Below are 21,995 nucleotides of genomic sequence, written 5' to 3' on the forward strand. Positions count from 1 at the left end.
GGAGTAACAACCGTTTCTATTTCTAAGGTGTTTTGTAAAGACTCTGTGAAGAGTGTGAAGATTTATATAAAAAGATAAACTTTCATGTCTAAAGTGCTTAGAATGGCATCTGACATAGATTGCTTCTTAAGCATTAGTGATTAGTGTTAGAACACTTGACCCCACTTCACAGTCTAATAAAATTCAACTGTGAGTAGGATATTGACTTTTAGTAAATGCATATCCTTCAGGCATCCCAGAGGCTTCATGAGGTGAAAATAGCTTCAGCAGCTGTGACCAGCATAGAGCAGTGTCATATCTCCTCCCGCCCTGAAGCTCCACAGCCTGCCAGGCACCCCTGTTGAGAGAGGAAGTAGTGGATCGATTTAGTTGAATGAAGCGGGGAAACCCATGGAGGGCAAAAAAGGCAGAGGCTGGAAGAAGAGAAGCTTTATTCTAAGCAATTTCTTCCTCAACAGATATCACTGAGGATAGACTTAGGGACCAGGGTTTGTGGGACCGTTTGGATGCCTTTTTGACCACTAGAGGTCAGTGGAATGTTTACTATCCTTAGTGTGGGCTCCCCAGGAGAGGGCCTGTCCATAGCAAGATTAGCCATATTGCCCCACTCTGCTCCGTTGGTAGACTTGTGTTGGGTTTGTTTTCCAAGAGTCCAAATTATCTACATTCTTTCCCTGGTCCCTCGTGACCAGGCAGCAATGGCAAGGCAAGGCTCTGGGCCACAGATGGAGAGTGTAGTATGCGTCAAGGAAGCTCTTTTTCCTCTGAAGTCAAGTGGCCCAAATGTTCCAGACTGTCAGTGTCCCCATTTTCTAACAAATACAGTCCAAACTCTTTAAGAGCTTTCTGGGGATGGCTCCTGTCTTTCCAGTTCCAATATTGCATCATTTTTTAATGTTATATTTGTTTCAGTTTTATAGCATAGTGATTAGCCAACATCACATCATTTGATCCTCTCTTCCCTCACTCCATCTGCTCACTCGCTGCCCTCTCTTTCCAAACTCCATAACTGGAAGAGTTTTCTCCATACCAGGTACCCTATAAAACATACTACTCCTACACCATGGACCACATACTGCTGTGTATGACAGTGGATTTTGTAGTTGTCTTAGTTCATCTGCTATACTGTGAGATCCTTGATGACTGACCAGCTACTGAGAAAATGCCAAATCAAGACATTAAGTCTCTATTTTGATAAGAAAGACTAATGGTCTACAGCCTTTGGATACTAGGATTGAAAGCTAGAGATTCAAGATCAAAACATTAAGTCAAGTTTAGCAGGATTTATGGCTAGAACTGTAAGGAAGTTTGGGAACTCAGAGGTAAGCTAGCGGAAGGCAAAGAAATCCTAAAAATGTCCTTGGGCCCACTTTTGACCAAGCCCCTGGGTCTCATCATCATAATGACTGTATTAGTCTGAGAGCTGAAGAGGAAGCTTCTATCTTCTTAGAAATTACATAAATAATTATGAGCAGAGTGTGAGTGGAAATAAGGATGGTAAAGGCATTATGGTGAGGTCTCTGGTGGAAATGAGTGTGTTATTGGAAACTGGAGGAAAGGCAATCCTTGTTATAGAGTAACAAAGGACCTAGCCAAATTGTGTTCATGTTCTAATGTTTAGTGTTCTAGTGCTCTTTGTGTTTGTAGGGCTTGTGAACGATGAAATTGGATATTTAGTAGAGGAGATTTTTAAGCCAAGTATTGAAGGAGTAGCTTGGTTCCTCCTGGCTGCTTATAGTAAAATGTAACAGGAGAAAGATAAATTGAAGTCAAAGTCATTAAACCAAATGGACCAGAACTTGGAGGTTTGGAAAAGTCTCAGCCTACCTATATAGCAAAAAAATATGTTTGTTCTAAGGAGAACACGAACGCTCATAGAGAGATCATGGGCGCTATTCGTAAACTTAATCAGCCATGTCAGCAGAGGTCAGGAAATAGAGATGGGATTATACCATCATTAGTTTGAACTAAAGGGGACAGAGAAAGTGGGAGAGAATGAACCAAGGACTTCTTGGATTCTATAAGATGGGACCATAGGGCTATTTGGCTATAAATATGAGCCATCTTTCCAGAAAAGGGAAGAAGGGCCCCAAAAGCAACTCAGAGATCTTCAGGGCTGCCACTCTCACAACAGGCCAGAGTGCACAGGCCAGGGGCCTGGAGGGAAATGGGAGGGGCAAGGCTGTCTCCACCTGTTTCAAAGGACAGGACCACTTCCCCCCAAAGAAAGCCACATCCTGGGCATCCCCCCCCCCGCACCCTCCCCCTGGCCCTAGAGTGCTGCCACTGCTCCTCACATAGCCTTGGGGATGACATTGCCAACCCAGGGAGCCTGGAGGGTAAAGCATTGAGCCAAAGAGGATTATTCTCAAGCCCGAAGATTTCTTGGAATTTGCCTTGCTAGATCTTGGATTTGCTTGGGACCTGTCACCCCTTCCTTCTTTCCTATTTCTCTCTTTTGGAATGAGAATGTCTGTCCTCCCACCATCGTATTTGAAAGCACATATTTTGTTTGGTTTTGCAGGTTCACAGTTAGAGAGGAATTTTGTCTCAGGATAAATAGTAGTTCAAATCATCTCATTCTTATCTGATTTAGATGAGACCTGAACTTTAGACATTAGAGTTGATGCTGGAATGAGTTAAGACTTTGGAGGCTATTAGGATGGAATGCATGTATTTTGTATGCAAGAAAAACAGGATTTGGGGCAGCAAGAGTCAGAATACTATAGACTAAACTGCATCCCCCTAAATTCATATGTTGAAGTCCTAACCCTAAATATGATTGCATTTAGAGATGGAGCCTTTGTAAAGTATCAGGTTTAGATGAGGTCATGAGAGTAGCGCCCCCATGATGGGATTAGTGTCCTTATTAGAAGAAGAGACCAGAGCATGCTGTCTGTGCCCTACCCTACCGCAGTGAAGACCCAGCAAGAAGACCCCTGTCTGTAGCCAGGAAGAGGGCTCTCACCAGGAACTGAATCTTCCAGCCTCTAGAACTGTGACAAATAAAGGTTTGTTGTTTAAGCCACCCAGTTGATGGCATTTCTGATAGCCACCCAAGCTGACTAACACAATAACCAAAAAGGATTTTGCTGGATCATCACAAAGAGAACCAGTGGCTACACAGCTTACAGTAGAAAACCAACAAATAACATGGATAGGCAAAAACCCATGAAAACATGGATCCTGGAGTAGAAATCAGAAACACAAGCCATGATTTATTACTAGCATCTTTATCGGGGTCAGAGAGAACTGAGGTATTTGGCTTTTAAAAAGTGGGGTTAAGCGCAGAGAGATCAGGCATCCCAGGTGCTTTTCAAAAGCACTTCCTCCAGGAAGTCTTCCCCGGGCCTCTCACTGGTTTCTCCTTGAAGATTTAGCAACTTAATCTGCAGAAATATTTCCAGTGCCCACCCAGTGTGGCTCAGTGGTTGAGTGCTGACCCATGAACAAGGAGGTCATGGTTCGTTTCCAGTCAGGGCACATGCTCGGGTTGCAGGTTCCATCCCCAGTAGGAGGTAAGCCTACCAGTGATTTGCTCTCATCTTTGATGTTTCTATCTATCTCTCCCTCTCCCAGAGTCCTCTCTCTGAAATAAATAAAAACATACAAAAAATATTTCCAGCGACAGCATCATCTACCAAGCCCTGTCTGTACAGGGTATGAATTAATGCATATTCTTTTCCTGTCTCCATCTGAACGCCAGGGAGAGCGAAAGCAAAACAGTCATCTCATTCCAGGCTGCTCTGTAGGTAGCAATAACCCTTCACATTTCTTATGACACTTTATACTACTACGGTCATTGATCTTCATAACAAGCCCTATGAAGTTGGTATTATCATCCCATCTTACAGATAAGACAATTGAGGCTCAGAAAGGTTAAATAACTTGCCCAAGATCATTCCATTAATAAAGGAATGACTTCAGAGATTACCCACTTATCACTGTGCAGTACTGTCTCTCCAGGCATGTGTGCCTGCATATGTGTACATATGTGCACATGTAATAGGCATCTGGTGGGAGGACAGGGGAATAATCCTTTCTGTCCACTCAAACTCTGAGTGAAAGTCCTACACCTATTGCTACTGTTTATTAATATAACAATTTTTATTAATACTTGTGTTTATAAAATGCTTATTATTTTGAAAAATTCTTTCAGAAATGAGGACTGGGGAAGGAATAAGACACAGAGGCAATGGGTTTGGTCATTGTCATTCCCAATCATTCATTCATTCATTCATTCATTCCGCAGGTGTTCATTGAGTCCCTTTCCTGTTCTGAGCTCGATGCAGGTGCAACAGGCCTCCCTGGACATAGACCGGGTCTCTGCACTCGCCACTCAAGACCCTGCACGGAGTGGGTCTTTCCAGGATGCTGACTGGGAGTCTGCCAGGGCAGTCTGCAGCCAAGGCTCCGCAGTACCATTACAGACAATCTCTGTCGGATGTAGCCTTTGCTCTGGCACTCAGCGGTGAACATGAAAAGAATGTGCTCTCATTCTTCCCAGCTCTACCTGGGTGTGGTAGGTGCTGCCGTCACTAGAAGGCATCTGTAAATACAGCCCAGCTAATCTCCTTAGCCGGATGGTGGTGTCAGCCGGCTTGGAGCCCGCAGGAAGGCAGCCCATGCTTTAGATTCCCCAAATTGTTAGAGGTGGTGGGTGAGCCACCGCAGATCCCACACAAACAGAAGGGCCTGCACTGGCTTGCCCAAGGGAGGGGGATTGAGTCCAGAGTTTTCTCTCAGTCTGCTGATCTGGGCATGCTCTGTGAGGCTTCTTTACCAAAAGAGAAGGGCTGAGCAGAGTCCCCGGATGCCAGGCACCTGGGCAGCCAGGAGCACAAATATTGACACTTCCGCCCCATTGGACAGCTCTCCGGGGCTTACAGGAGAAATCTACACTCCTTGGCCTGGTCCATGAGGCTCTGACAGTATGACATACCTGAAGCTGTATATCGGTGGGTCTCTAAAACATATAAATTGTGGGGTCTTCTTTAAGAAAAGAATACAAAATAGCTGGGGACTTTGCCAGAGTCTTGGAAGAGGTCCATGGCAGTGAGGGGGGTGAAGCTTAAGCCTCGTTAGCATCTTGAATGATCCCCTTTGGCTCACACTTTCTGTCCTCTTTCTCTTTCCTCCTCATAGATCCCTCCGTTACAGCCAGCATTCCTCTCCAGGGGCTCCTTCCTATCCTGTCTGATGCTCTGCAAGATGCTTCTGCAGGTGAGATGGCCATAAGCAACTTGAGACACTAGATTAACAATAATAATTATTAGAGTGACTATTTCACTGGGTGCCTCCTATGTATCAGCATTGTTCTAGACTCTTCCATCCTGCAAGGCAGGAAATACTAAATACTGTTCTTTCTGTGTTGTGTACTGCATCTTAGAGATGTTACATGACTTGCCACTGGTTCCACAGCTAGTAAATAGCAAAAAGAAAAAAAGTAATTAAAAATGACATCTTTCTGACTCCAAAGTCTGTGCTCTTTTATCTCTGCCAAACATTCTTTATTCTTTTGTGTGTCCTCTGTAATATCCCCTATACAGCACAGTGTCAGACATTATGGGATAATGGTATCCATGTTCCCCAAACCACTTATACCTGGATGAGAGTGTCCCTTAGGAGGGAAATGGGGCCACATATTTGCAACCAGCTCCCAGAAAAACTCAAGACAATGTTACTGCCATACCAGACCTTCTGAGCATATGCTATTTAGTGTTTATTAATTGGTGTTGTGTCAAGCCTTCCGTTTCTTTTACTAGGCTTTCCACATGCACTGAACTATCCCATGTGTATGTTAGCTACAGCATGTACGCTGTGCAAGAACACCCTGAAACCCCGTGGCATACATCTATAAGCATTTGTTTCTTGTGCAAATGTCAATGGATCAGCTAGAGCTCTGCTGACCTCGATGAGCTCGGCAGGGCTCGCTTTGATTAGGCCTCCTCCATATGCCTCTTGTTCTCCTTGAGCCAGTGGTTTCCTAGAGTAAATTCATCTCAGGGTAGACAGGTGCCCAAAGGACCAGACCAACCATCTAAGCATATGTAAGTCTTTGCTCACGTAATGTCTTCTTACATGTTGGCCAAAGAAAGACGTATGGCCATGCTCCAAATCCTGGGCAGGGAAGTATGCCCTGCCCACCACAAGGCCACAGCTGGGGCAGAGGTGCATGGCATCACTGCAGGGGGTGAAGACCTGAGGCCAGCGATCAACCTACCGGGGTGTAAAAATGTAAGCAAAAGATGCCCCCAATCATCTTCCAACCCTCAAAATAAGCTTCCAATCAATTCAAAGAATAGCATGATATTCATTTCAAAATTTTCCAAATGACTTTAATTTCAAATGCAACTTGATATATGCCATGTAATATTTTCAGAAGAGATAAGAAGGGCATGGCAAGCATTAGAGAAAAAAAATGCTGGGTTACACAGCTTCCAAGGAAGAGCAGGCCATGTAAATTGAAAACCTTTAGAGGTTCTACAAAGGCAAATCTCTGAGAAGTAAGTGCCAGCTCGTTTCCAAGTCTCCTGGTCCCATCTGGAGCAGGTTTAACCATGGGTAGAGGAGAGACACCCTCCTCCACCCATAAAAGATTAAGGAAGTTTTCAAGTCATTTGATATCAAGAAATGAGGCAGTTTGCTTTCTTTCCCTGCCCCGAACTGTGATGGAAAGTCTAGTGTCCCACCTGCTCTGAACCAGCAATCTGTCTGTTAAACTGGACTAACTCCAGCCTGGGGGGATGTCAGGTACTCAGAGGAAAGCAACTGGAATGCACTCACAACAAAACAAAGGAACAAAAGGTAAAAGGGCACATTGGCATTCCTGAGGAAGAACCCCATACTTAAGTTGTCAGGGAATGAACTCACCTTTTGAGACTGTTTTGTCATTGTCACTGGAAATTAATGTCAATGGTCAATGAAAAAAACATCTTTTAAGAAATATGTGTAGCAATTATGCATTTTTTAAAAGTCCAGAAATGGATGCATCAAAAAATAGTAAGGCGATTCTTTCTATGTAATGAAGTCATAAGAAGCTTTTATTTCTCCTTTATTTTATTTTTACTTTCTGTTTCTTCTTTATTAACCATGTGCTAATTATATAATAAAAAGAAAAAAAAGCTTTAAAAAAGAAAAGGAACCAATTTAACTTTTTTTTGTTTGTTTCTGGAAAAGGCCAATCATGAAGGAAGTGTCTTTACAACGGGTCCCCAAACATGTTCCACAGACTGGTTTCCATGCTCTTAATAGCTGTGTCATGGTGGTGGTGATGGGTTCCACCATGAATAAATCTGGGAAGAGCTAATTTAGACAAAATTAAAACTTAAAACAAAACTACCCTCCAAGAAGAGGGTAGAGTAGTCAGCATTCCCAACTATATTAGACCAATAGTCCCTTTTTCAAGAAGCAGCTCTCTAGAGCAAGCATGTCAAACTCAAAGGCTAACACAGGCCCTATAAGCAAGGCATGCAGCCCAGGCCGTGAGTTTGACATGCTTGCTCTAGAGTACTGTTCCTTGGAAACTTCTTTTTGAGGCCACTAGGGCCAAAGCATCAATTCTGGTGCAGAGAATAATAAGCCATTCAGGCAAGACAGGTGGATCAGCCTGCTGCTAGCCAGGATGCCTGAGCAGATCTGTATTGCCATCTCCTGGGTTTTTTGGATCCTCTGCCTCCTCCATCCCCTCCCCTGTCTTCTCCATCCTGCACACCCTCCCCTCTGTTCTCAAAAAGCTTCAGGGTCTGACCATGTGAGAACTCCTCAGTCAAGGCTTAGATGCTGCTCCTCGGTGCTCTCATAGCAACCTGGGCTCTCCTTTCACATAACAAATCATTCACCTATTCAATCCATTTCTCATTCAAAAATGTGCGCCTCACATGAGCCAGGTGCTGTGCTAGGCACTCAGGATACAGTGGTAAGAAAAACAAATACTCCTTTCACCTTCTTGAAGCTTAAATCTGTTCAAGAGAATTAATAGGCAATAAAAGAATCAATAAGATTGGTCATGAGTTGATCATTGTTAAAACTGGGTGGCAGATATATGGAGTTGTTTTTATTACTCTCTACTTTTGCAAATGCTTGTAATTTTCCATAAAAAGGAGTGGTTTTTTTTAAGTAAATAAAAGGATCACACAACTAAATACATCCAAGGCAAGTATTTGGAAAGAGAGATGGATGGTGCAATAAGAGCACCTGATAGGGAGAGGGAAGGTTTTCTCAGATGAGGCAATGGATGAGCTGATTTCTAAAGAATGAGCAGTCACTCCATAGCTAAAGAACAGTGGGAAGAGATTCCAGCAGAGGGAACAGCAGGAGCGCAGGGCTGACAGTGGAGGGAGCTCTACACACATGGGGCCAAAGAAAGCCAAAGTGACTGGAGCCCTGGTGTGGCGAGAACAGCTGGGAGAGGAGAGAGAAGTAGAAGAGTGAAGCCAGGTCTGTCTCCTCCACTAGGCTGGGATCACCCAAGGGAGCAGTAGGTCCTGTTCATTTCTAGCCTGTATGGTCTCTACACTGCCTGTGGAGCAAATTTTCAAATAATAAATAAAGAATGAGTGAAAGGGCCAAGGTTAGGCAGAGGTTCAGCTAGTGCCAGGTCCAGTCAGGTAGTGAAAGTCCTTAGATGTTCTCCTGTCTGTTAGTGATCCACTGCCCTGGTGTATCCAGTCTCATCTCTGAAAGGAGCTGGGGTTGGCAGCCAAGAGCCAGTCTTCCCCACCTCTGATGTCCCTTCCATGTGAAAGCACCTCTACCTGGAGCTGTCCTGGGGCATCCTGAATGCAGGCCTCTCTATAGCCTCATGCCTCTATCACAGGGGAGGTGGAGTGGAATATTTGATTGGCAAGTTTGGAAGGAAAAACTGGACAGCCCATTCCTTCCTTTTTTCTCTTGGGAGCCAGCTGTCCATAGAAGCTTGCTTTCTGCCCTGCTCCTCTGGGTCCTCAGTTTATATGAGGCCCACCCTTAACACACATCCCCGCCCCCCCGCTCCCAAGAAGGCAGCATGGCCAGCTCTGCTGTGACTCAGTGAGTAGTCTGTTCAGTACGGGTGTTTCATATCAGTTAGTCCTCTTACCCATAGATATAAACCACATCCTCCAATTTACCAATAACAAAAGTGATAGTTTAGCCCCTATCAATTCCTCCTTTGTCTTAGTTCTCTAATAATCCTGATTCAGGATGGGAAAGAGGAGTGTTTTTTATTGGGCCTTCTCAGAGACCTCCATATTGATGATCCCACTCTCCGCCCTAAGGACCACCATGGTCTACCACTCCCAGCATTGACTTGGTCTCCTGTCCATGACCTCCAGCTCACTGCAATTGCTTCCCCTTAAACTCCCACTTAAACTTCCTATCTGTTTGCTTTTAGTTCCTATTGGAAGATCTGACTTCATTTTTTATTCATTTATTTAATAAGTAAAGTGAGAAGGTTTTTTCTCCCATGAGGCTTACAGTCTAATGAAAGTCAACCACAAGAAATAAGCACATTAGCCCAGCCAGCGTAACTCCATGGTTGAGCGGTCAACCTGTGAACCAGGAGGTCATGGTTCAATTCCTGGTCAGTGCACATGTCTGGGTTGCAGGCCTGATCCTCAGTGTGGAGCCTGCAGGAGGCAGCTGATCAATGATTCTCTCTCATCATTGATGTCTCTATCTCTCCCTCTCCCTTCCTCTCTGAAATCAAATAAAAAAATATATATTTTAAAAAGAAATAAGCACATTAAAAAACAAGATAGCTTCAGAGTAATAACCACTATAAAATTTATATAGGACAATGTGATGGAGAGTATCTGTGGGCAACTTTAAGATGAATATCAGAAAGTGGTATTTAAATGGAGACCTGAAAGACCAAGAAGGAAGTAGTCATGCAAACATCTGGAGGAAGAACATTCTGGACAGAGGGAACAACATTTGTGAAGGCCCTGAAGTGGGAATGAGCTTGATGTGTTTGGGAAAGAAAAATATGTTATGGCTGAAGATCAATGGAAAAGGGGAGCATGATGCAGGTTGAAATTAGGTTGGCAGCGGCCAAATCACACAGGGTCTTTGTGGGCTGTGGTGAGGAGTTCGGAGTGTTGGTCAAAGTGCAGTGGGAAGCCATTAGTTGCTTTCTTAACTGAAAATTCCCGGAACTTTGGTGTTCTTGACCTTAGACTAAGCTCCATCTACTTTGAATCCTCTTTTGTAACATATCAGGAAGAACCCTGGGCCTTTCCCATGATATTCACTGTTCTGTGACAGGTTACCACTATTATCAAGTAGAAAAGTGAGATTAAGAGGTCAAGTTTAAGTTCCACCCTTTCAGGAATACCCATGTTTACTTATTGGGTTTTATTTGTTTTTTTGTTTTTTATTTTTAAGAATTAAAATAAAGGGTCAAACCCAACAAAGTGGGTCATATAGTAGAATATCAGGAAACTCTGGGGAAAACCGTTGGGATCTCTAAAGGTCTCTAGTGTAGGAAACCCCTACATCGTGTGTGCATAATTCTAGAGTCAGGGGCAAGCTCTGAAAAAAATATACAGTAAGAGTGGGAGGGAAACGCAAAAAAGCATGCCAATTATTTCAGTGAAAAAAGCAAAGAAACTGGCTGGAAGTGCATCCTCTAAAGAGAGAAACACATTTCGACACTGATGGGGAAATCCCTCCTTAACCAGTGAGCGCTTCGAACAGGGGAAAAACACAGTGTCTAACCTGCCTTGTGGAGTTCATTGTTCAGAGCAGATGTTGTTGGGGAATAAGGGGGCCAGGGGGAGATTCTCATGCTCAGCTGGAAAATATCCCACCCAAATGAACATTTTCTTTTTTCTCACTCTGCCCTGCCAAGAACCACACTCCAGGGACTGCAGGCACATGGGAGAGGGACACTCACTGGAAAGCCCCAAACCCTTATAACATCCAGTAATCAGTTTTGCACCTCCCTAACCTGATTGGCTGTAGAGACTTCAGGCTCACCTGTCACTTCCTGGAGATGAGGATGAGGCTTTTGTTTCTAGTGACCGAGTTCCCCAACTGGGAGAAAGCTTCAGAGGTCATACAGTCTGTCTCTATTACAAGATGGTTGGAATTTCCCCTAATTTTAAAAAGTCCCAGGATCACAGGGGTCTGTAATTCACACATCTTCAGAGAACCTCGGTGAGGTGGCCTCTTCTCTTCGCTAAGCTACAAACCTTGATTCACATTTTACAAATAGTTGTTGAGCCTCTGGGGGCAGAAGGTTTCGGTACTATTTGGAGCCCTTCTTCCTTTGATCTGGGTGCCATGCTATCAGCAGCAGAAATCAGAAAGAGCATTCTGCTTTGCTATGCAGCCAAATGAGGAACCACTAAATCCCCTGGAAGGTCCCCCTCGCTCGCTGTGCCAAGGGGCTAGCTTGGCGGGGAGCCCTGCAGAGGAGGCTGTTAGCTTCTTCTTCTCTCCTTGGAGATCTCTATCTGCACTTTGCAATCTGAACCCTGCCCGATAGAGATCGTGGGAGAGATAGAGCGCCTGGGGAGACCTGGGCCAGCCAGGTACTAGTGCAATCCAAAGGGACGTGTGTGGGGAGAGCAAGAATGTCCCCCACGCGTTTGAGTTTAGATCCTGTCTGAGCTTGAGACAGGATGGCGGTTTTGAATATGCTCCCTTCTACTCCTCCTTTCCAAGTTCAATTTATTTCAATCCAGCAACTTCTACTGAGCACCTGTGAGGTGCCAAGCTGACTCTGATATGGCCTCTGGCCTCGTGCTGAGGTGGAAGAGCAGGGGTTGGCAGGGCCAACCAGTGGCCCACTGCCTGGTTTTGTAAGCCCGCAAGCTAAGAATGATTTTTCACCTTTTCACTTGGCTTTTTAAATATCAAAAGAGGAAATATATGTTGTGGAATGCGAAACTTTTCTGAAATTTAAATTTCAGCGCCCAGAGATAAAGTGTAGTGGGAACACAGGCCTGCCCATTCATTTAGTCCATGGCTGCTTTTGCCCTGAAGTGGCAGAGTTGCATAGTTGCAACAGAGACCACATGGCTGACAAAGCCTAAAGTATTTACTATCTGGCCCTTGACAGAATACTTTGCTGAGCCCTGGGCAAAAGTTATAGTCCCAGCAGCTTTTGCACAAAGGGTAATAATGTAAGGTCATTTCTAAAGTCAAGAAAAATTTCATGCTATCTAAGTATTGGTGTGTATTCTATTATTTATTACAAAATTACTTAATAGCTGGGTTTAATTGCCACTCTTCTGTTTATGTGGGGTTTTTAATATTCTTGGATGCAGGGAGGTCTCAGGCTCCCTTAAGAAGGTTCCAAAGTAAGATTAGAGAAGTGTGGGGTGAAGCAGCAGGTACTGGAGGTGACACTCAGAGTTAGACGGCCTGGTTCAAATCTGAGTCCCACCACTAACAGAGTGTGACCCTGGACAAGTTGCTTAACTTTCCTGTACCTTGGCTTCATGATCTATAAATTGGGCATAATAAAAATATTTGCCTAGTAGGTTTTTTCCTAAAGATTAATGAAAAGATAAAAGAGCGCCCATTCTTACTAGTTAGACATGGTTATCAGTGAAAAATGTCACAACTCTTACATTCTTTAAAGCTTATGTACGTGCACACTATTGTTTAGTGATTAATGACAAGCGATGCTGCCTAATGTTTATGATGCTCTTCTAATGAAATCGGCTTGCTTGTTTTAAATCAATCTTTGGCAATAAGTTAAAGGGAACTTAACTGGTTGTAAAATAAAGCTGAAATGCCTTTAGAGAAAAACCATCACAAAGACATGACGTAACTTCATTTTCTAGAACGTAGACGCAGATGGGGCCAGGTGACAGCTAAGCCCAGCGAGGTAAGGAGGGTGTATTGCTCTGTTGAACATTAAAAGATTATTCTTACGGCAGCAAAATATAGAGCAGAGGGTTATAAGTGTCAAAGACACATTAACCCTGACAACAACCACAACAGAATAGAAAAGCTAACTAGTGGCTGTTAAAAATAAATCTGGATCCCACCAGCCAATGAAATTTTTATTCAGAGCTGTTTGATGAATGAGAATTAAATACCAAGATACTTAATGTTTTCCTGCACATTATACTATTACTAGAGGCCCGGTGCATGAATTTGTGCACCGGTGGGGTTCCTCAGCCTGGCCTGCGGGGATTGGGCCAAAACCAGCTCTCTGACATCCCCAAGGGTTCCCAGATTGTGAGAGGGTGGTTCTCGAGACGCACTCCAGAATCGAGCTCCCTTCTCTCTGGTTCCCAATGCGTCAGGAACCGAAGCTGCCAAGTCACTGCAGCTCGACAGCTCCTGCGTTGAGCATCTGCCCCTGGTGGTCAGGGCATGTCATAGCTACCGGTCAGAGCTTCTGGCCCTGGTGGTCATTGTGCGTCACAGCTACCAGTTGGACGGTCGCTTAGGCTTTTATGTATATAGATGAACTTTGATCTAATTTGTACAAGTAGAAGAGTAATTTAAATGAGTGTTATGAATTTAATAAAGAATTACATTTTTATAGAAAATTCACTGAAGAGCCAATCCTACTTTTTAAAGTTACCTTCACCTGTAGAAAAAACTTGAGTCCTCTCGAGCTCTGGGCAGGCATCAGTGTTCTTAGAGGTGGCAAATCCCCACCCTCACAGAGATGCCAGGAAGATTTCATTAGTTTCTACAAGGCTTGCTTTGTAACCCCCAACCTTTTGAAGGATGGTCAATATCACAGCATGACAAAGAGGGTGATGACTGCTGGTTGAGGAGTCACAAACACCAGCTCTCTCATCAGCTCACTGTGTGACCTTCAACAAGCCACGGACCTCTCTGACCTCAGTTTTCTCATCTAACAGTGGAGCGACTGGTTGAACTTTAGGTTTCCTCTGAATTATTAGATACCATGACCTTTAAGTTGCAAACTGGCAGCATGACTTTTGTCATCTCTGCTACTATATTTGGTCAACTCTTGAGGGTCTATAGCAGAGCCAGATGCAGGGGGAAGGAATGGGTAAAATGACAAAGGCAATTCACAGATATTCTACAACTTCATTTTCTCCTTCCATGAAAGAAACCAAGAGGATTTGTTTCTACCTTCTATTAAATGTCTGTTAGGGGCCAAGCGGAACATGACATAGTCCTAATGGGAGAATTGCTTTCGGTATTAATTGATTGTATGGTGGCCAAGAATGAGTCTGGGAGAACCCATAAATGGATCCCTTTAGTTGTATAATTGATGGCATTTATGATTTGTTTTAAGTCACAATTTGGCATGCCCCATTTCTTTTCCCGCTCTCATCTCTTCCTATTTGCCCACTCCCCTCTTCACTTCAGTCCAACAAATCTGCTGCTCCCCTTCGCCTTTCTGAAGGTCAGGCTATTTGTTATGCATTAGGACATGACTAGTCCTGAGGGGGAGTGGGGTGACTGTAGCCGCCAGCTGCAATCACATTGCTTTCAAAAGACACTAATAAAGAAATTCCTGTGCAGAGCTCTCACTACAGTCCTATTAGAGCTATACTTCTCAGATGTAGGGAGCCTAGCACACCTCTGCTGTTAATCCTCACCCGAGGCTATTTTTCCATTGATTTTTAGAGAGAGTGGAAGGGAGGGAGTGAAGGAGAGAGAGAGAGAGAGTGGCATCACTGTGAGAGAGACACCTGGATCGGTTGCTTCCCGACCAGGCTGGGGATCAAACCTGCAACCCTTCAGTGTGCAGGTCAATGCTCTAACCACTGCACCATGCCAGACAGGGCTCACGCCTCTGTTTTGAAACAAAAGAAAGAAAAATATCTTCAGAGAGATGTATTTCTGAGATGAGGATTACTACCCCTCAAATTGTGTATTGGGAGCAACAACTGGACAGGGTGAAAGTAATCAAAAGATAAATCAGACTTTAAAAGGCGAATTACTATTGCATAAGAGCAATGAAACTGGAAAGTAGCACCTGCATCGCTGAGGAGAAGGGTTACCTCCAGAAAAGTGAAGCTGGACAGCTTAGTACAGGATCATCCTCTTTGAAGAAGTCCTGTACTCCTGCCCTTGAAAATACCACTAAACCCCATGCTATTCTGTACACTCCACAAGGGCAAGGATTTTTTTTGTTATTTTTTAGCTTTGTGTTTCTTGCTATTACCCAAGTACTCAGAACAAGGCTTGGTGCATAGGAATTGCTCAGTAAATTGGTTGACGAAATGAATGATGCTAATACCTCAGAAGCCATTTCTTTGAGTTTATCTGAGGCTTGCTAAAACCCCAAGTCATACGAAAAAGAGTCAGTGCCAGCAGAGACCACTCCTTCTTGTGGATCAGTGCCCTGGGTGGGGTCTTAGGTCAGCTTTTCAGGAGACACCCTGGGATGCAGGGTTACAGGAAGTTTACTGGGGAGTGATTGTGGGGAAAGTAATGGGGAAGTAAAGGAAGTATGACAGTTCCAGCAGCCTCAGATGATCTTATGGGGAGTTATGGGACTGAGGTGGTTTTGAAGAGTTGTCCTGCCCTGAGGAAAGAACACCAGGCCTGTGTATCCCTCCATCCACCTGTCATTGCATGTAGGCTTCTCCCTATGGAGTATGTGACCTTGAGTAAGTTGGCTATCTTCAGTGGAAGATAATTCCTAGAGATGGACAAGCCATCTATACTTCCAGCAGCTGGGAGAATGAGTGTTTCATCCTGAAGGTGGGTTCTGGGCAGTTATTACAGCATCCACACAGCAGACTTTCACTGAGATGGAGGAGGAGGGATTCCCATCATGTGAGTACCACACATTGGAGGTGACTGTTTCACCTTGGGTTTCTTGGTAGCAGGCCACAGAAACCAATTTTGGCTCCCTTAATCTATTGATGGGATAAAAGAGAGGTCACAAATGGATAGGAAGTACAAAACAGGCATAGATACACAAGACAGACCTGAACTGGCATCAAAACACCTTCTGGACACCAGTTCTGGCCACTGCCCTGGGAATTACTCTACTCCAATCTTTGTTGTTGTTGTTTTAAATCCTTCCAGTACTCTGCTTAAGATCGTCAGAATTGAGAGAGAGACTCTGCTGGGCTTATTTTAGTTCATGTAACTATCACTTAATTAGGGGCAGACAAGGAATAGTCCCACTAAAATTGCACACAAGGTGGGTGGGGTACCATAAAGAATGGGAAAAGTATGTACACACACTCACACCACACAAATGTCTAAGAGAGTGGCTAGAAATTAGCCAAGAGAATGCACGCCTTTTCCCTACCTAATCAAAAAGGTCTGAACAGTGGACTCAGACACCACTCTGGGGCAGAGATAGAGAGGGTGGGAAACACCTTGGTAAGAGTCCCATCACACCTCCAAGTCAGCAAAGAATTGGGCATTTTAACCCTTTGCACTCGCTTGCTTTTTTCTCGATTCCTTTATTCTACTCGGGATTTAATTTTTTAAATACCCCAGATTTTACAAAGTGCGGCAGTAGAATAAAAAACGGGAGTTTCTTTTCATACAAACTTATTTATTTGGATTTTTTTTATATTTCAAATTATTGATACATTCAAAGAGTAATTTTAATCTCGACATCCGAGTGCAAAAGGTTAAAATTAGCAAGAGGAGGTTCTAGTAAGCTAAACCTAAAAACCTTTCCTAGAGAAGAAAAATAAAGGCAATGTATTCTAAATAGGAAGTTTCACATCATAATTTTCTGGGGAATGAAAAAGCAAAATTCTTTTTCAGGAGAGTTAGCAAATTAATATTAGACTTTCCCTGCAATTTTTTTTGCTAACCCTTTTCCTTTTGCCTTGGTAGTTGAATTATCTCAGGGAAGTTAAGACTAAGTAAGGTGATCAAAGGAGATAGAATTTCTATTCACTGCGCGTGGGTGATAGGTGAGCAAAAGCTCACATAAGGATGGTCTTCAGGTCACTTCTGGGATGTTGTAAATTATATCTCATGCAGCTGTTTCCCCAGGACAGGGAGATGTCATCGTCAAGTCTAGCACAGTGTCAGGCACAGAGTAGGCACTCAATGCGTGCTGGAAGGAAGTATGGCAAGGAGGGAGGATGAAGAGAGGGAAGAAGAAAGGGGCAAGGAGGGCTACTCTTGAGTCACCAGCTGTCAGATTACAGGCAGATCACACCTCTTATTCAGACATGATCTAGACAGAGACTTGGGGGAAGGGAGGCAGGAATTACTGAGAAATCTCCTTTTGATTAGCAGAAAAGTATAGATGTAGGGTAGAGCATATTCTGAGAGTCTTCTACTGATCAATGACATTCAAAGAACTAATTACTGAATGGCTAACACTTTGGAGGGGAAAGTGTAGAATAATAGAAATTTATAAACCACTTCTAATCCAACAATCTTATTTTACAGATGAAGACATCAAAGACTAGGGAAATAATGTGTGACTTCCACTTCAGGCCAAAATGGAGTAGCAGGGAACATATTTACCACCCCACTCGGAACAGACACACTCCCTCTGGGTCAACATCTGTCCCTCTTCTTTCTGAAAGCCAGCCCAGGACCTGAGAGGGTGGGGAGATGTCATCATCATGCAGGTGTGCCCCCTAGGGTGGGCAAGAGGCATACCTGCATGATTCCCAAGCAAGTGCTTCCTTTAATCTTGCACCCTGGCACTTTGCTTGCCTCCAGGGGAGAACTTTGTATGCTTGAGGTGCAGCTCCAGGGGAAGAGGTAAATATCTTAACTGAATGCGTGGGGTTCCACTTATCATCTGCTTCCTTTTTTTATGTGGTTTTGGTTTGGACTCTACCTTTGATAAAAATGTGCACTCACACCAGCCTCTCTGCCTCTTCCTAAGCCTCCCCCACACTCATCCACCTCCATTCGGCCACCATTATTGAGCGCTCAGTGTGGCTGCTGCCTTGAGCCAGGCTGTGGTTGAGGTCACCCCCCAGCATGCTGTCCTGCTGAAGCTCACTTTCCTGTCTTCCTGGAGCATCCACCACTTGGCCTTTCCTAGAATCTGTCCTGCTTTGTTTTCCTGGCACTGCCTGTTGTGCTCATGGTCTCTGCCATTCAGGTCGAAACTCTGCCTTTCACTGTCTGAGCAGATTAGACTGGAGAGATGTATTCCTGAGATGAGATTAATACCTCTGAAACTATGTATTGGGGGCAACAACTGGACAGGTGAGAGTAATCAAGAGGCAAATCAGACTTTAAAAGGACTGCACTGGCCTTGTCCTTTTTTTGGAGATGATGATGTTGGGTGACAGAGTGGAGTTTGGGAAAGGTGTGAGTGGAAGGAGTATAATAAAAGGCAAGCTCAGTGCCACTGACATTAGAAGTCTGTTGTGTTTTTTTTAGCAATCGTGGGACAGTGAGACTGCCATTCTCTCTTGAAGTTGAAACAAAACTTAGAAAACTAAGAGTAAATGGCCTTTTTCTGTCCTGTGTTTGCAAGGCCTTCCACTGCATTGTTTGTAGCCCAAGTCCTTCACAGATACAGGGTTCTAGCTGGCATTCTGGGTCACTACTCTGCCCAGATGGAGGGAGAATAGATGCTGTTCCCTTCTCGTGACTTATGATAAGAGCATCTTGGGTTGGGAAGCCTCCTTAAGGTTCATTTTCCGCATTCACCTGCCTCCAGCTACGTACACCTCTACAGACAGAGCCTTGGCTGTCTGCCCTGCCCTGAAGCAGCCCCCGCCCATTCACTCGCATTCCAAATGGGCAATTCCATGAATGTGAGAGAGGAAGGGAACAGCTTTTTTGATATCTGGATTAGATGTCATATGCTCTAAGGCAAGACCAATTTATTTTGTCTCATTCACTTGGGAGAAGGGAATAGAAAATACTTTCGGCGGCTGGAGGACCACAGGGAGGAACAGAAGTTGAAGCCAAGACAACTGAGTCCAACACTGAGGGCACTTGGCTCTGTTTAAGCCCTTGCTGCCCAAAGTGTGGTCCATGGACCAGCATCGTGAGCTTTCCCTGGGAACTCAGTAAAAATGCAGAATCTCGGGCCCTACCCCAGACCTACTGAATCAGCTTCTGTATTTTTATCAAGATCTCCAAGTGACTCGTTTGTACAGTTGTCCCCCTTCTCTCTGGTTTTCCTTTCTGTGGTTTCAGTTAACCACAGTCAGGCTCAGTCTGAAAATATTAAGTGGAAAACTGCAGAAATAAACAATTTGTAAGTTTTAAATTTCATGCTGTTCTGAGTAGTGGAATGAAGTCTCACGCCATCCTGCTCCATCCAGCCCAGGACGTGAATCATCCCTTTGTCCCGCATCTTCGTACTATATACGCTTCCCACGTGTTAGTCACTTAGTAACCAACTCGGTTATCAGAAGGTATTGTCATTGTGTTTAAGTAATCCTTGAAGAAGCCTAATGCTACATCACAACCCCCGTCACTCACCTCACTTCAGCTCATCACTTAGGCATCGTGTCATCTCACATCATCACAAGAAGGGTGAGTACAGAACAATAAGATGTTCTGAAAGAGAGAATATACATTCACATAACTTTTATAACAGTGTCTTTTTATAATTGTTCTATTTTATTATTAGTTATTGTTGTCTATCTCTTACTGTGCCTAAGTTGTGAATTAAACTTTATCATATGTATGTATATATAGGAAAAAACAGTATATATGTGTAGGGTTCGTTACTACCTGCGGTTTCTGTCTAAGGCAGTGATGGCGAACCTATGACACGCGTGTCAGCACTGACACGCGTAGCCATTTCTGATGACACGTGGCCGCATGCCGAGGATAAAACATTTGCGAAATAATGTTTTTTCCTCAAAGTGACACACTACCCGAGTTATGCTCAGTTTTTTGGCGAAGTTGGACACACCAAGCTCAAAAGGTTGCCCATCACTGAATTCTAAGGGAACATATCCCCTGGGGCTAGTGGGGGGACTACTATACATTCAAACTTGAAAAACACTGTTCTGGGGCTTATTCTCCATTATTCACTGGGAGCTTTATTTACAGTAAGAATGTCAACCCAGAGCAAGATGGTATGTCAAAGTGTCTAAATCTGCTCCTACACCACACACTCTCAGCTCCAGGACCATCCCAGCGATCCAGCCCCACCCTTTGACTTGGAAGGAGGCGGGCAGTGTTCCCGACGGTGGTTGGTCCGTCTGCTTTGTTCCCACAAGAGGAGCCCTTCCTATCCACGTACCTATGGCCCTGCCGGCCGCACACCCAACATCACTCCACTTTGGAGCTCTTTTGCACTTAGTACAGACAGCGAACTTCATCTGTTGGGTGGCAATGTATTTTCTCATTTGGATTGCTTTTTTGTTTTGTAACAAGGGATTGTTTTTGTGTCTCTGAATGACATCCTTTTGGCCCGTTACCTCAGCCCCCTTTGATGCAAGGCCTCTGTTTTTAAGCATCAGGGTTCTGCCACCCAGACCTCGTGAGGCACATTTGAAGCTGTTTAAATTGACAGACCAGGCAAACAGGATTAACTCTGTGGGCCCAGAAGGGGAGGTGCGGGCGGCGGGAGAGCTGCAGAACGGTTTACATGGATGAGCAGGAGGACAGCCGGCTGGGCTGGGAAGGGGCCTATCGCTTGAGCCAGCCAAGAGTTCTCAATCTGGGAGGTAGGCAGAGAGCTTGCAATCTGCCGGTGATTGGATTAGACATGGTGTGAAATTCGGAGCAGGGCTGCATGCTGCCGAGGCGAGCTGAGGAGTCTGTGTGGGGAGGCCTGTCCCTGCCCCAGCAGGCCTTGGAGACAGCCTCAATGTCACAGCCCGCAGCAGCTCCCCACCGCTGGGCCCCGCGTCTCCTTGCATTCTCAGGGAAAGCAGAAGCTGCCTCCGCCCCTAATCATGGCCCTGCTACCCTGGGCCTCAGCAGCGGCGGCCGCCCAAGAGCGAGAAGCCTCACCTTTCAAGTCTCCGGGTCCTGCACAGCTCTCTCTGGATCTCTTTCCTCGCCCTTTCTCTTCCTTTTTTTCTGATCTTTCTCTTTTTCTCTCTCCCTCTTGCATTCTGGCTCCTTCAGCAGGATCCCACCCCATCTGGATTTGTTCAAGAGCGCAATTCAACTTGTATTTCCCCCCTTTTTTTAGGGATTTGGAAGTTCTGATTAACAACTTTGAGGATTTTGAAACTTCTTCCTGAAGCCTAATCAGGCAACTGGGGTGGGGGGACGAATGAGCGGGTGGGATTTGTCTTTGCTGAGAAGTCGACAAGGTTTAAGCCTCTCTGGCAAAGGCAAGGACACCAGGTGCAAGACTAAAAAAAGGGAGAAAGACGAAGAAGTTGGGATGGAAAGGGATTGTAATGGGTATTCCCAAACGCCACTCAATAAAAGGGGCTCCATTTGTCAGGAACCCAGCCTCTGGCTGGTGTTGGTGATACTCGCCAATGGCCACAGCATGGACCTCCCTTGGACTCTTATCATAAAAGGCAAATTGTAAAAAAATCCCTACACCTGCATGTCCACCTGGAGAAGTCTGATTCTAAAACTGCTTCCTTAGCTGCTTGCTGCACAGATACAGCTGGTCAAGTGTTCTTGCCTCTTGGCCTCTGTTTCACTGTGTCTGAAGCAAGGATATTAGGATCACATTCCTTTCACCTGCCTTGTAAAGTTACCAATCTCTTGATATAGGGAAAACCTCCAAAGGTCATCTAGTTCTGTGACCATAACATTTTAGAGCTGGATAAGATCATAAAAACAAGCTCCATGACATTACTTTACAGATCATGAAACTGAGAACCCTTGGGTCAGTATCACTTGGGTGTCCAATCACCTCACCCGCTTCCCCTGTTCAGTGACCTGTTCTCTTACTACTTAAGGGAAAGCCTGAAATAGAACCAGGTCTCATGCTCCCTGAGCAGTGTTCCTTCCTCTGCTGCCTGTTGCATCCACGACTCTGCTTCCAAGGACGTCTGAGCACAGTTCACAACACACCACAAGAGGGGTGTTCTCCCTGTGACACCCAGGAAAGCACCTGTCACAAGCTCACCTTTCTCCCTCCCACCCTCCCCTATTCTCTCTTGCATGCGAGTGCCTGTTCATGGCCTGACTTTGCCCAGTTCTAGGTACAGCTGGACTTTATCTCTTAGTAGGAGACG

The 21,995-nt window shown here is 44.7% G+C and overlaps 1 long non-coding RNA gene across 1 annotated transcript in view; it reads right to left on the bottom strand.

The window, feature by feature from the left end:
• Positions 1–228: 228 nt before the first annotated feature.
• The window catches only part of LOC114232336 (uncharacterized), a 28,135-nt gene continuing 6,368 nt past the window's right edge, over positions 229–21,995 (bottom strand). Inside the window, exons 3-4 of the long non-coding RNA XR_003618383.2 lie at positions 19,315–19,392; positions 229–337 (exon numbers count right to left, since the gene is read on the bottom strand). This is a non-coding gene — a long non-coding RNA (uncharacterized LOC114232336). The remainder of the gene's footprint in view (positions 338–19,314; positions 19,393–21,995) is intronic.

Source organism: Eptesicus fuscus, chromosome 7 (genome assembly GCF_027574615.1).
Source record: "Eptesicus fuscus isolate TK198812 chromosome 7, DD_ASM_mEF_20220401, whole genome shotgun sequence".
NCBI classification, from domain to species: Eukaryota; Metazoa; Chordata; class Mammalia; order Chiroptera; family Vespertilionidae; genus Eptesicus; species Eptesicus fuscus.